The sequence below is a fragment of the Pseudophryne corroboree genome, chromosome 11 (assembly GCF_028390025.1).
Source record: "Pseudophryne corroboree isolate aPseCor3 chromosome 11, aPseCor3.hap2, whole genome shotgun sequence".
NCBI classification, from domain to species: Eukaryota; Metazoa; Chordata; class Amphibia; order Anura; family Myobatrachidae; genus Pseudophryne; species Pseudophryne corroboree.
In genome coordinates this window covers 391,613-402,457 of record NC_086454.1, presented here as the reverse complement: position 1 = coordinate 402,457, position 10,845 = coordinate 391,613, and the positions used below count along the sequence as shown (strand labels likewise).

Sequence of the window (10,845 nt, the reverse complement as noted above, 5' to 3'; positions counted from 1 at the left end):
CAACTTCTCACTCTCACTCTAAGTTTGCGGATGTTATAGATAGTATGCAGTGGGTAGATGTTTGGAGAGTTCGGCACCCTACACTTAGGCAGTACTCATGCTTCTCTGGTACGCATGGCACATTCTCCAGAATCGACCTGGCCCTGGTCTCGCCCGGGCTTTTACCTAATGTAACGGATGTTCATTATGAGGCGCGCGGGGCGTCCGACCACTCGCCCATGTTGTTGTCTCTCGACGTGGAGTGCCGGAGGGGACAGTCTTACTGGAGGTTGCATCCGTCCTGGTTGATTCAGTTGGGAGACTGCCCGGATTTAAAGTCCAGGTGGGAGGGCTTTTTTGCGGATAATGTGGGCTCGGCTCCGGTGCATATTGTTTGGGACACATTCAAAGCATACTTGCGTGGTACACTGATTGGTAAAATTGCTACCCGCAAGTTGGAATACAGAGCGACGGAGCGACAGCTTGAGTGTGACTATAGGGATCTAGAGACCAGATACTTGGCGGAAGGCACCTCTGCTCTGAAGGTGCGGTGGTTGTCAGCTAAGGAGGCTTGGCTGGCTCACCTCTCCGACAAGAATGCACGCTCCCTCTTGTTTAGGGCAACTAATATTTATATGCAGGCAGACAGGCCAGGTAGTTTATTGGCTCATCTGGTGCATTATGATCGTCCTGGGAATACGATAGTGCAGATGTCTGGCCCTGACGGTTCCATGGTGAGCAATACCCCTGACATGGTACAGCTGTTCCTTTCGTACTTTAGGGAGATTTATGACTATCAGATGACGTGCTCCGAGGGGGACTTAGATTTGTACTTGTCTAATATACCCCTTCCGAAGCTTTCCCCTGAGGCTAGGGCTTCTTTAGATGCGCCCTTGACTTTAGAGGAAGTAACTGCGGCGATAGGAATGTGTCCTGGTGGTAAGTCTCCGGGAAGTGATGGCATTCCCACCGAGCTGTACAAACAATATGTGCAGTTCTTTGGCCCAAAACTACTTGAGATGTACTCGGATATATTTGCCTCCAATCACCTTCCTCCCTCAATGTCCGAGGCAGTTATTATTGTACTGCCAAAGCCTGGCAAGGACCCCAAATTGATGGAGTCCTATAGACCAATCTCCCTTATCCATACCGATGCCAAGATCCTGGCTAAAATCCTCGCGGTACGGTTTAACCTGGTTATCCAAACGGTAATACATCAGGATCAATCTGGCTTTATGCCTGGGAAATCCACGTCCATCAATTTGCGTAGGCTCTATACTGTATTACAGGCTCCACATGATTTCCCCTCGGACGCGGTTGTAGTATCGCTGGACGCGGCTAAGGCCTTCGACAGCGTTGAATGGTCCTACTTGTGGGGAGTCATGAAATATGTGGGCTTTGGTCCTAATTTCATACAATGGATCAAACTACTATATCAAAATCCACGTGCCAGGATCTTGGTCAACGGCTATATATCCTCCTCCTTCACCCTGACTCGGGGCACCAGACAGGGATGCCCCCTTTCCCCCGCCTTATTTGCCATAGCCATCGAGCCCCTGGCTTGTCTGGTTAGATCGCATTCGGATATTGGGGGAGTGGTAACGGGCCCCTGCACTGATAATATAGCCCTTTATGCGGACGACCTGTTGCTGTTCCTACGTGATTACGCCGTGGATATGCCTGTAGTGCTGCAGGTCATAGAGACCTTTGGCGGCTTCTCAGGTCTCCGTATAAACTGGTCCAAATCATCTATAATGCCCATCATGGGTTCTCCTCCCCAGGTCCCGAAAATATCCCTGCCACTGTGTTGGACGAGCCAGTTTAAATACCTGGGGATCCAGGTTACTAACGACCCCTCGGACTTTGTGCCCTTGAACCTTGACCCTCTTGTACACATGATTGTACGTAAGTCAAGGGCCTGGTGTAAACTTCCGCTGACAATGACGGTGTTAGGGTCTCCTGCTCTGTGCTGCCATGTCGTCATGGCAACCGGGAGACAAGTGCTAGCGGAGTAACCTGAGCGTAGCTGATACTCCGGTTCGGGTCTTTTGCTGTGCAGTGGTTACAGGCTCTGTGCACGGCAGGGGATCCGGTGCTGGTTTTTGTGCTCACAGTCTGTGAGGTCAGAGTGGGGCGTGGACAGCACCTGCTATATAAACCCTCTTCTCAGGTTAGGCAGATGCTGCTGAATCTTTGTTGGTTAGTCAGTTCCTGAAAGCTAGCTAGTACTGTGTAAACTTTGTATTTGTTTGTTGCTTACTGCAAATAGGCCTTGGGATTTGGTATTACACTCTGCCAATCCAGACCTAGCAGTAAGACTGGAGTCAGTCGTTTAACCTGCTGGGGTTCTTTTGCTACTCTGTGAACCTAGCAAGTTTGCGGCTGTATTCTCAGACTTGCCTGCCAAAATCCTTTCTCACTGTGCAAGGTGTTCAGGTGTCAGTTTAGTGGCAGTAAGCTGAACCAGTGCACTGCAAGTGAGGACTAGGATTGTGGAGACTCTCCTTGTGTCTATTATTCCATCTCTGACCAAGGAGTTTACTGCCACACCCGTTGGTAACCCTTTAGGGTTTTGCTGTTGCCCTTAGCAACAGCATTTCGGGTTCTCTACGTATTAAATCACTACATCTCGCTTCTTTCCATCTGAGCATTCCTAATACTAGGGAGACACCCAGTTTCTTAGCCTTTGGGCTTCTCTGTTCACTTTGTGTTTATTTTGTTACCCTATCACCTTCTGTGTATGTAATGTCATATTCCCCAGTCTGTCTGTGAGTTCATTTGTTTTGCATCCCTCACCGTTCAGACACCAGTACATTCCTGCTGGCACTGGTGTGCATAACATATTCAGCAGCCTAATACTCCTGTTGAAATTTTGTGGGAATATGGAGCATACCCCTCAAAATACTTTGCAACAGGTGGTCGATCAGGTGCAGGTCCTGACTCGACAATTTAATGATTTGTCCATTAAAATGCACACCTCGCAGGCCGCTGGCGGAGCTCCCGCAGCAGCAGTACCTTCAGGGGTTAAGGAGCCGAAAGTAAATCTCCCGGATCGTTTTTCTGGAGATCGCTCGCAGTTCTTTTGTTTCAAGGAGAGCTGCAAGCTATATTTCCAGCTTAGGCCTCAGTCTTCTGGGTCGGAGATTCAGCGGGTGGGCATAGTGATTTCCTTGCTACAAGGAGACCCACAGGTCTGGGCATATGGGTTGCAGCCTGACTGTCCGTCGCTTAAAAGTGTTGATGCTTTTTTTACGGCACTGGGCATGTTGTATGATGACCCTGACAAGACGGCCTCAGCCGAGGCTCAGATTTCGATCCTTAAGCAAGGGCGAAGGCCAGTTGAGGTTTATTGTACGGAGTTTTGGAGGTTGGCCCATGATACCCAGTGGAATGACCCAGCCCTGAGACACCAGTACCGAAGAGGTCTTTCTAACCAGTTAAAAGACCAACTGGTACAATATCCCTTGCCTGATAGCTTGGATCAGCTCATGCAGTTATCCATTCGGGTGGATAGACGGCTGAGAGAGCGCAGGCTTGAAAGGGAGACCGAGGTTTCTTTCTTTCCCAAGGGAACCTCAGACTCTGAGGAATTTTCCGAGGAGCCTATGCAGATTGGGGCTACCCGCCTCTCCTCGCGTGAGAAGACGCGGAGGAGACAGCAGGGGTTATGTTTGTACTGTGGGAATAAAGGTCATTTGGTAGTATCATGCCCAGAAAAGCCGGAAAACTTCAGGGCCTCAGGGTGATGGGAAATATCCTGTCAGGTCAGAAGTCGGAATTTCCAAGAAGACTTTTATCATTCCGGTGACCTTGAAGATCCTCGGTCAAACTGTCAAGACTGAGGCCTTTGTGGACAGTGGGGCCGACGGGGTTTTTATGGACCGCCAATTCGCCCTGAAACACTCTGTTCCCTTAGTACCCTTGGCATCGGAAATTGAGATTTGTGGGTTAAACGGGGAACCATTATCCCAGGGTAAAATTACCTCTTGCACTAGCCAGATTTCTTTGTTTATTGGAGCCACACACTCTGAAAAATTGTCCTTTTATGTGACTGTCTGTACTTTTGCCCCATTGGTGTTGGGGTTACCCTGGTTAAGGGCCCACAATCCTCAATTTGACTGGGTCTCTGGGGAGATTCTTAGTTGGGGTACTGATTGTTTCAGGAGTTGCTTGAGCCTTCCAGTCAGGCTTTCGCAGCTAAGTTTGCCAGGATTGCCAGGATGTTATGCAGATTTTGCGGACGTGTTCTCCAAAAGAGTTGCAGAGGTACTACCTCCCCATCGCCCCTATGACTGTGCCATTGATTTGTTGCCGAATGCTAAGTTTCCCAAGAGCAGGTTGTACTCCCTGTCACGTCCTGAGACTCAGGCTATGGCAGAGTACATTCAGGAGAACTTGGCTAAGGGATTTATCAGACCTTCACAGTCTCCAGTTGGGTCAGGGTTCTTCTTCGTGGGTAAAAAGGACGGTTCGTTGCGACCCTGCATCGACTTCAGGGAATTGAACCGTATCACGGTTAAAAACTCATACCCACTGCCTCTCATTTCGGTCTTGTTTGACCAGCTTCGTACTGCCACCATTTTTTCTAAGATTGACCTACGCGGTGCGTACAATCTAATCCGAATAAGAGAGGGGGATGAATGGAAGACTGCCTTTAATACCCACTCAGGGCATTATGAATATTTGGTGATGCCTTTTGGGCTCTGTAATGCCCCGGCAGTCTTCCAGGACTTCATGAACGATGTGCTCAGGGAATATTTGGATAGATTCTTAGTTGTATACTTAGATGACATCCTAATCTTCTCCCATTCCCTGGAGGAACATCGGAAGCATGTACACTTAGTCCTCCAGAAACTCAGAGACCACCGGCTTGGGGCGAAGCTGGAGAAGTGCGAATTTGAAGTTCAGCAAATCGCATTTCTAGGATATATTATCTCCCCAGAAGGTTTCCAAATGGAGGGTTCCAAGGTACAGGCAGTCCTGGATTGGGTGCAGCCCACTAGTTTGAAGGCGCTTCAGCGTTTTCTGGGCTTTGCAAATTTTTATAGACGATTTATCGCTGGATTTTCCTCTATAGTGGCGCCCTTGGTGGCACTCACTAAGAAAGGGGCGGATGTTGCTCACTGGTCTTGTGAGGCCAAAGCGGCTTTTGCCCGTCTCAAAAGGGCATTTGTCTCGGCCAAGGTGCTGCGACACCCAGATCCAGAGCGTCCTTTTGTGGTGGAGGTGGATGCCTCTGAGATGGGTATTGGGGCAGTGCTCTCTCAGATGGGGGTGTCTGATAATCGCCTCCATCCCTGTGCTTACTTTTCCCGTAAATTTTCGCCTGCCGAGATGAATTATGACGTGGGTACCTGGGAATTGTTGGCTATTAAGGATGCACTCGAGGAGTGGAGACACTGGCTTGAGGGGGCTAAGTTTGTGGTCTCAATTCTCACCGACCATAAGAATTTGGCATATTTAGAGTCAGCGAAGCGCCTCAATGCCAGGCAGGCACGATGGGCTTTGTTTTTTGCTCGCTTTAATTTTTTGATAACATATCGCCCTGGGTCAAAAAACATCAAGGCTGATGCGCTTTCGCGGAGTTTTGCTCCAATCCAGGAGACCACTGAGGAGCCATTGCCCATTGTGTCCCCATCATGTATTAAAGTGGGCATTACCCAGGACCTCTTGTCATTAGTCCTTAGAGCACAGGAGCAGGCTCCTCCAGACCTTCCGGTAGGTCTTTTGCTTGTGCCTCCTAGGTTAAGACAGCGAGTGTTCCTGGAATTCCATGCCAAGAAGTCGGCAGGTCACCCGGGTATTGCCAGAACTCGGGAGTTGCTATCTAGGGCGGTGTGGTGGCCCTCGGTGGCTAGGTATGTGGATCAGTGGGTTCGGGCATGTGACATCTGTGCCCGAAATAAGACTCCTAGAGGGGTTCCTGTTGGCCCATTACATCCACTCTCTATTCCATCTAAGCCATGGACCCACATTTCAATGGATTTTGTGGTGGACTTGCCCAAATCCTCGGGGATGACAGCCATCTGGGTTGTCGTTGACAGGTTTTCGAAGATGGCGCACTTCGTTCCATTGGTTGGGCTGCCATCGGCCAGACGCCTGTCTGAATTATTTATGCTGCATGTTGTGCGCCTCCACGGGTTGCCACTTGATGTGGTCTCTGACCGCGGATCCCAGTTTGTGGCCAAATTCTGGAGGGCATTTTGTTCCGATCTCCAGATTTCTGTCAGCTTGTCGTCAGGCTACCATCCGCAGTCTAATGGGCAGACTGAAAGGGTGAACCAGTCCTTGGAGCAGTTCCTCAGGTGTTATGTCTCCAAGTGTCAGACTGACTGGGTGGCTCATCTGTCCATGGCGGAGTTTGCCTATAACAACGCGGCTCACTCTGCTACAGGGATCTCTCCCTTCCTTTGTGTGTATGGGCATCATCCTAAGGCCAATTCTTTTGACCCCCTGGACTCCACGCCTGGTGGTTCCTCTGTGGTTTCGGTCCTTAGAGGTATTTGGAGGAAAGTGAAGAAAGCCCTTGTGTCTGTGTCATTAGTGACCAAAAGGGTTTTTGATAAACGGAAAAGACCCTGCAGCTTCAAATTAGGAGACTTCGTCTGGTTGTCTACCAAGAATTTGAAGTTGAGACAGCCATCTCATAAGTTAGGCCCCCGGTTCATCGGTCCTTATAAGATCACTAGGGTTATCAATCCGGTGGCATTTCAGTTAGATCTACCCCGTTCTTTGGGTATCAATAAAACATTTCATTGTTCCCTTTTAAAACGGACGATTAGTAATCCTTCTTCCAGTGGAAGACGTTCCCCTCTTCTGATACGTGGCTAGAGGGAGTTTGTTGTTGAAAGGATTCAAAGGACTCCAAGATGGTTCGGGGTCGGCTGTCATTTTTGGTGCACTGGAAGGGGTATGGCCCGGAGGAGCGGTCGTGGGTGCGCAGTTGTGATCTTTATGCCCCCAGACTGTTACGCTCTTTCTTCTCGCAGTTCCCCGATAAACCCGGTGGTAGGGGTTCTTTGACCCCTCGTCAGAGGGGGGTACTGTTAGGGTCTCCTGCTCTGTGCTGCCACGTCGTCATGGCAACCGGGAGACAAGTGCTAGCGGAGTAACCTGAGCGTAGCTGATACTCCGGTTCGGGTCTTTTGCTGTGCAGTGGTTACAGGCTCTGTGCACGGCAGGGGATCCGGTGCTGGTTTTTGTGCTCACAGTCTGTGAGGTCTGAGTGGGGCGTGGACAGCACCTGCTATATAAACCCTCTTCTCAGGTTAGGCAGATGCTGCTGAATCTTTGTTGGTTAGTCAGTTCCTGAAAGCTAGCTAGTACTGTGTAAACTTTGTATTTGTTTGTTGCTTACTGCAAATAGGCCTTGGGATTTGGTATTACACTCTGCCAATCCAGACCTAGCAGTAAGACTGGAGTCAGTCGTTTAACCTGCTGGGGTTCTTTTGCTACTCTGTGAACCTAGCAAGTTTGCGGCTGTATTCTCAGACTTGCCTGCCAAAATCTTTTCTCACTGTGCAAGGTGTTCAGGTGTCAGTTTAGTGGCAGTAAGCTGAACCAGTGCACTGCAAGTGAGGACTAGGATTGTGGAGACTCTCCTTGTGTCTATTATTCCATCTCTGACCAAGGAGTTTACTGCCACACCCGTTGGTAACCCTTTAGGGTCTTGCTGTTGCCCTTAGCAACAGCATTTCGGGTTCTCTACGTATTAAATCACTACATCTCGCTTCTTTCCATCTGAGCATTCCTAATACTAGGGAGACACCCAGTTTCTTAGCCTTTGGGCTTCTCTGTTCACTTTGTGTTTATTTTGTTACCCTATCACCTTCTGTGTATGTAATGTCATATTCCCCAGTCTGTCTGTGAGTTCATTTGTTTTGCATCCCTCACCGTTCAGACACCAGTACATTCCTGCTGGCACTGGTGTGCATAACAGACGGGTAGGGTTAGCCTTATTAAAATGATAGTTTTGCCTAAGCTACTGTATGTTTTTTCACAATCCCCTGTGTATGTCTTCCCGGCCTTCTTCAAGAAGTTAAACAGTATATTGACATCACTGGTATGGGCCAATAAAAGGCCTAGAATTAAGTTGACTACCCTTACTAGACAAAAAGCAGACGGGGGATTGGCCTTGCCTCACTTTCAACTGTACTATTTTGCGGCCCAGTTAGCTCACATCGGCATTTGGTTGCGGGGGGGAGAGGAGGCCGAGTTATGTTGGGCGTTTCTCAGGTGCTATTACCCGGACCTTTCCCCGGCGCAGTTATTGGTGGGAGGGAGCGCTTCCCGGTTGTCTCCTCCTATTGTATTTCAGGCCATGAAGATTTGGCTGGCCTTGACGGGCATGTTTGGGTATGATGGTATGGACCCGGATACTCCTCTTTGGCACTCCGTGTCGCTTCGTGAGTTGGGGTCTTTGGAGGGAGTGGGGGTGTGGGCCCCGTACTCGGTGACTTCCATGTACCAGCTGTATAACGACGGTGCTCTAAAATCCTTTCAGCACCTGAAAGAGGAGTTTGGTCTCCCAAACTCCTACTTTTACAGGTATTTGCAGCTCCGACACGCCTTACAATCACAGTTTGGGGATTCTTCCCCGGCGCTCCTCCCCTTCCCCATTAAGACCTTTTTAAGTGCATTGGGTCGGGTCAAGGTGATATCATTCACCTACTCGTACCTTCTTGCAACAATTCATGCAGACCCGCTCTCAAATCTTCGGGAACGTTGGGAGCACGACTTAGGCCCTATAGATGTGGAGGAGTGGGGGGTTGCGCTGAGGAACTCGTGTCAGGTCACCAAATCACTGCGGTTCCAACAAATTCAACTCTTTATACTGCACAGATCGTATATGACGCCGAGCAGGTTGGCCAGGTTCGGGGCTGGTGGTGCTGCCACTTGTCCTAAATGCGGGACTGCTGGCGGATCATTCTGGCATCTAGTGTGGGAATGTCCGTCCTTGCAGGTGTTTTGTGCTGGGGTCGGGTCGATTCTGGAACATACAGGGATACCAAGAGGCATGTTGACTCCGGGATTCTGCATTTTGGGGATGGGAGAGCCTGATTCTGGGCCCCGGTGGGAGGGATTGTATGCTCGTAGCATTTGCGCCCTTGCTAAGGTATGCATAGCGCGGACATGGATGGCCCCACATTCTCCTACGATGTCTGCATTCAAAGCCTTAGTGAACGACACCATGTTGAAAGATCGGTATGTTTATATGTAATATGTAAATACAGGAAAATATGGTCCTTCTGGATCAATTCTAGATATTCCACCCCTGCCCTTAAGCTTTGAGACGTATTGTGCCTTATTAGTGGCCTGGTTTTCTGGGATTTGTGTAGCCGACCTGGCCCCTAAGTCCCCCCCCCCGTATTGGTATTTATATTATGTGGATTTTGTACCTCGCCTCGCACGACCACGAGACCATAGACTTGATGGTATTGATTTGTTTTACTTTGCTTAAGCTTTTGTTTTGTTTGTTTGTTATTATTTTATTTAGTTTGATAATTATGGTTATTTTAGGTATTTTTGTTCGGCGCACCAGGCCGTATCTGGCCTTATAGTTGGGGGGTTAATTGAGCTAGTTTGGGGAGAAATGTGAAAATGTTTTATGAATGTGTTGACATTTATTTTCAGACTTCGAAAATTGCTTTGTGGGATGTTATTAGATGGCCTTACATCTGCCGGTCATGCTCAAATTTGTGTGTATATGGTGTGGCGGGGCTATGCAAACTATAAATGTTATGTAATGTCACCCGGATTTCCCGGCATACACTGAAAAGTCTGTACCTCTTCCATTCTGTTGAATAAAAATACTCTTTTTTTTTTTTTTTATAAAGTGCACCAGCTCCTTTGGACCCCATCTAATACCCCATTGTACTAAGTGTCCCCAATATCCCTTATGGATGTTAGAGAAATAAACATAATGGAGTAATCGCATTATACAATGCTGCCCACAATTCGTGCCTTGCTCACTGCACCAACCCCAGCTGCCCTACAGCAAAGTGCCTCTGGAGACATTACAACAGGCATCGATGCCAAGTCTGCATGCACCTCATTCCTTCCCGGATTGCTCAGCTGTAGGGAGCTTCTGACCGCCATCTTTAAACCGGGCAGCCAGCGAGTTCCATGGCCGGCGCTAGAATCTAAAGAAGTAGAGCAGTGGGCTCTGACGTCACGGCTCAGCTGTGTTGGCAGCTGAATGCGATACCCTACACCAAGATGGCTGCCGGAGCTGAGCTGCAGGTGGAGGGGACAGATCGAGTGTAATGGGAGCAGAGTCCGGAGCATGAAATAATCGCGAGGACCCCGGGCCCCAGGTGAGGAGGGCGGGGCATAGGCTAGGGAAATGGCGACTTGGTCCAGTTATACAGGTGATCATAGGCCCCGGGAGGGTGGAGGTGCATTGTAGCCCCCCCTCCTACCTGCATTCCAGGTTTGCACTTCACATCCTGTCACAGGTATAGACATACTGTGTCTCATGCAGCTGTTGTCTGCTCAGCCTGGCCATGGAGGACATGCTGGTAATTGTAGTTCCGGCATACCTCCCAACATAACCCTCTCCAGGAGGGTCAAAATTCTCTGTTCCTGTACGTCCTGCTTAATTTAGGGTTGCTGTCATGGTTGATTCTATATCGGAGTGGGAGAAGGGACCTTCTGACGTACCTGGGGGAGGAGACACGTCACCAAGGGGAGGAGCTACGGCCGAACTGGGTACCCGAAAAGTACCCTCGTGGGCTCGCTTCGCTTGCCACGCTTCGCTCGCCAAGCTTCGGGCTCGGTGTCTCACTCCGCTCCGCTCGCCACCTGATTACTAAAGGTAATAGTTGGTGGCGTGGATAGGAGAGCAACTGTCCCGCTGGCCTAGCT

The 10,845-nt window shown here is 49.5% G+C and overlaps 1 protein-coding gene across 6 annotated transcripts in view; it reads left to right on the top strand.

Annotated features, from left to right (window-relative positions):
- Positions 1–10,153: 10,153 nt before the first annotated feature.
- Positions 10,154–10,845, top strand: part of LOC134970257 (golgin subfamily B member 1-like) — a 375,865-nt gene continuing 375,173 nt past the window's right edge. For 3 of the 6 annotated variants that reach the window (XM_063946251.1, XM_063946249.1, XM_063946248.1), the window contains exon 1: positions 10,154–10,295. The gene's annotated coding sequence lies outside the window, so the exon portion shown is untranslated. The remainder of the gene's footprint in view (positions 10,296–10,845) is intronic. The other 3 variants (XM_063946253.1, XM_063946252.1, XM_063946250.1) reach the window with 1 other exon arrangement.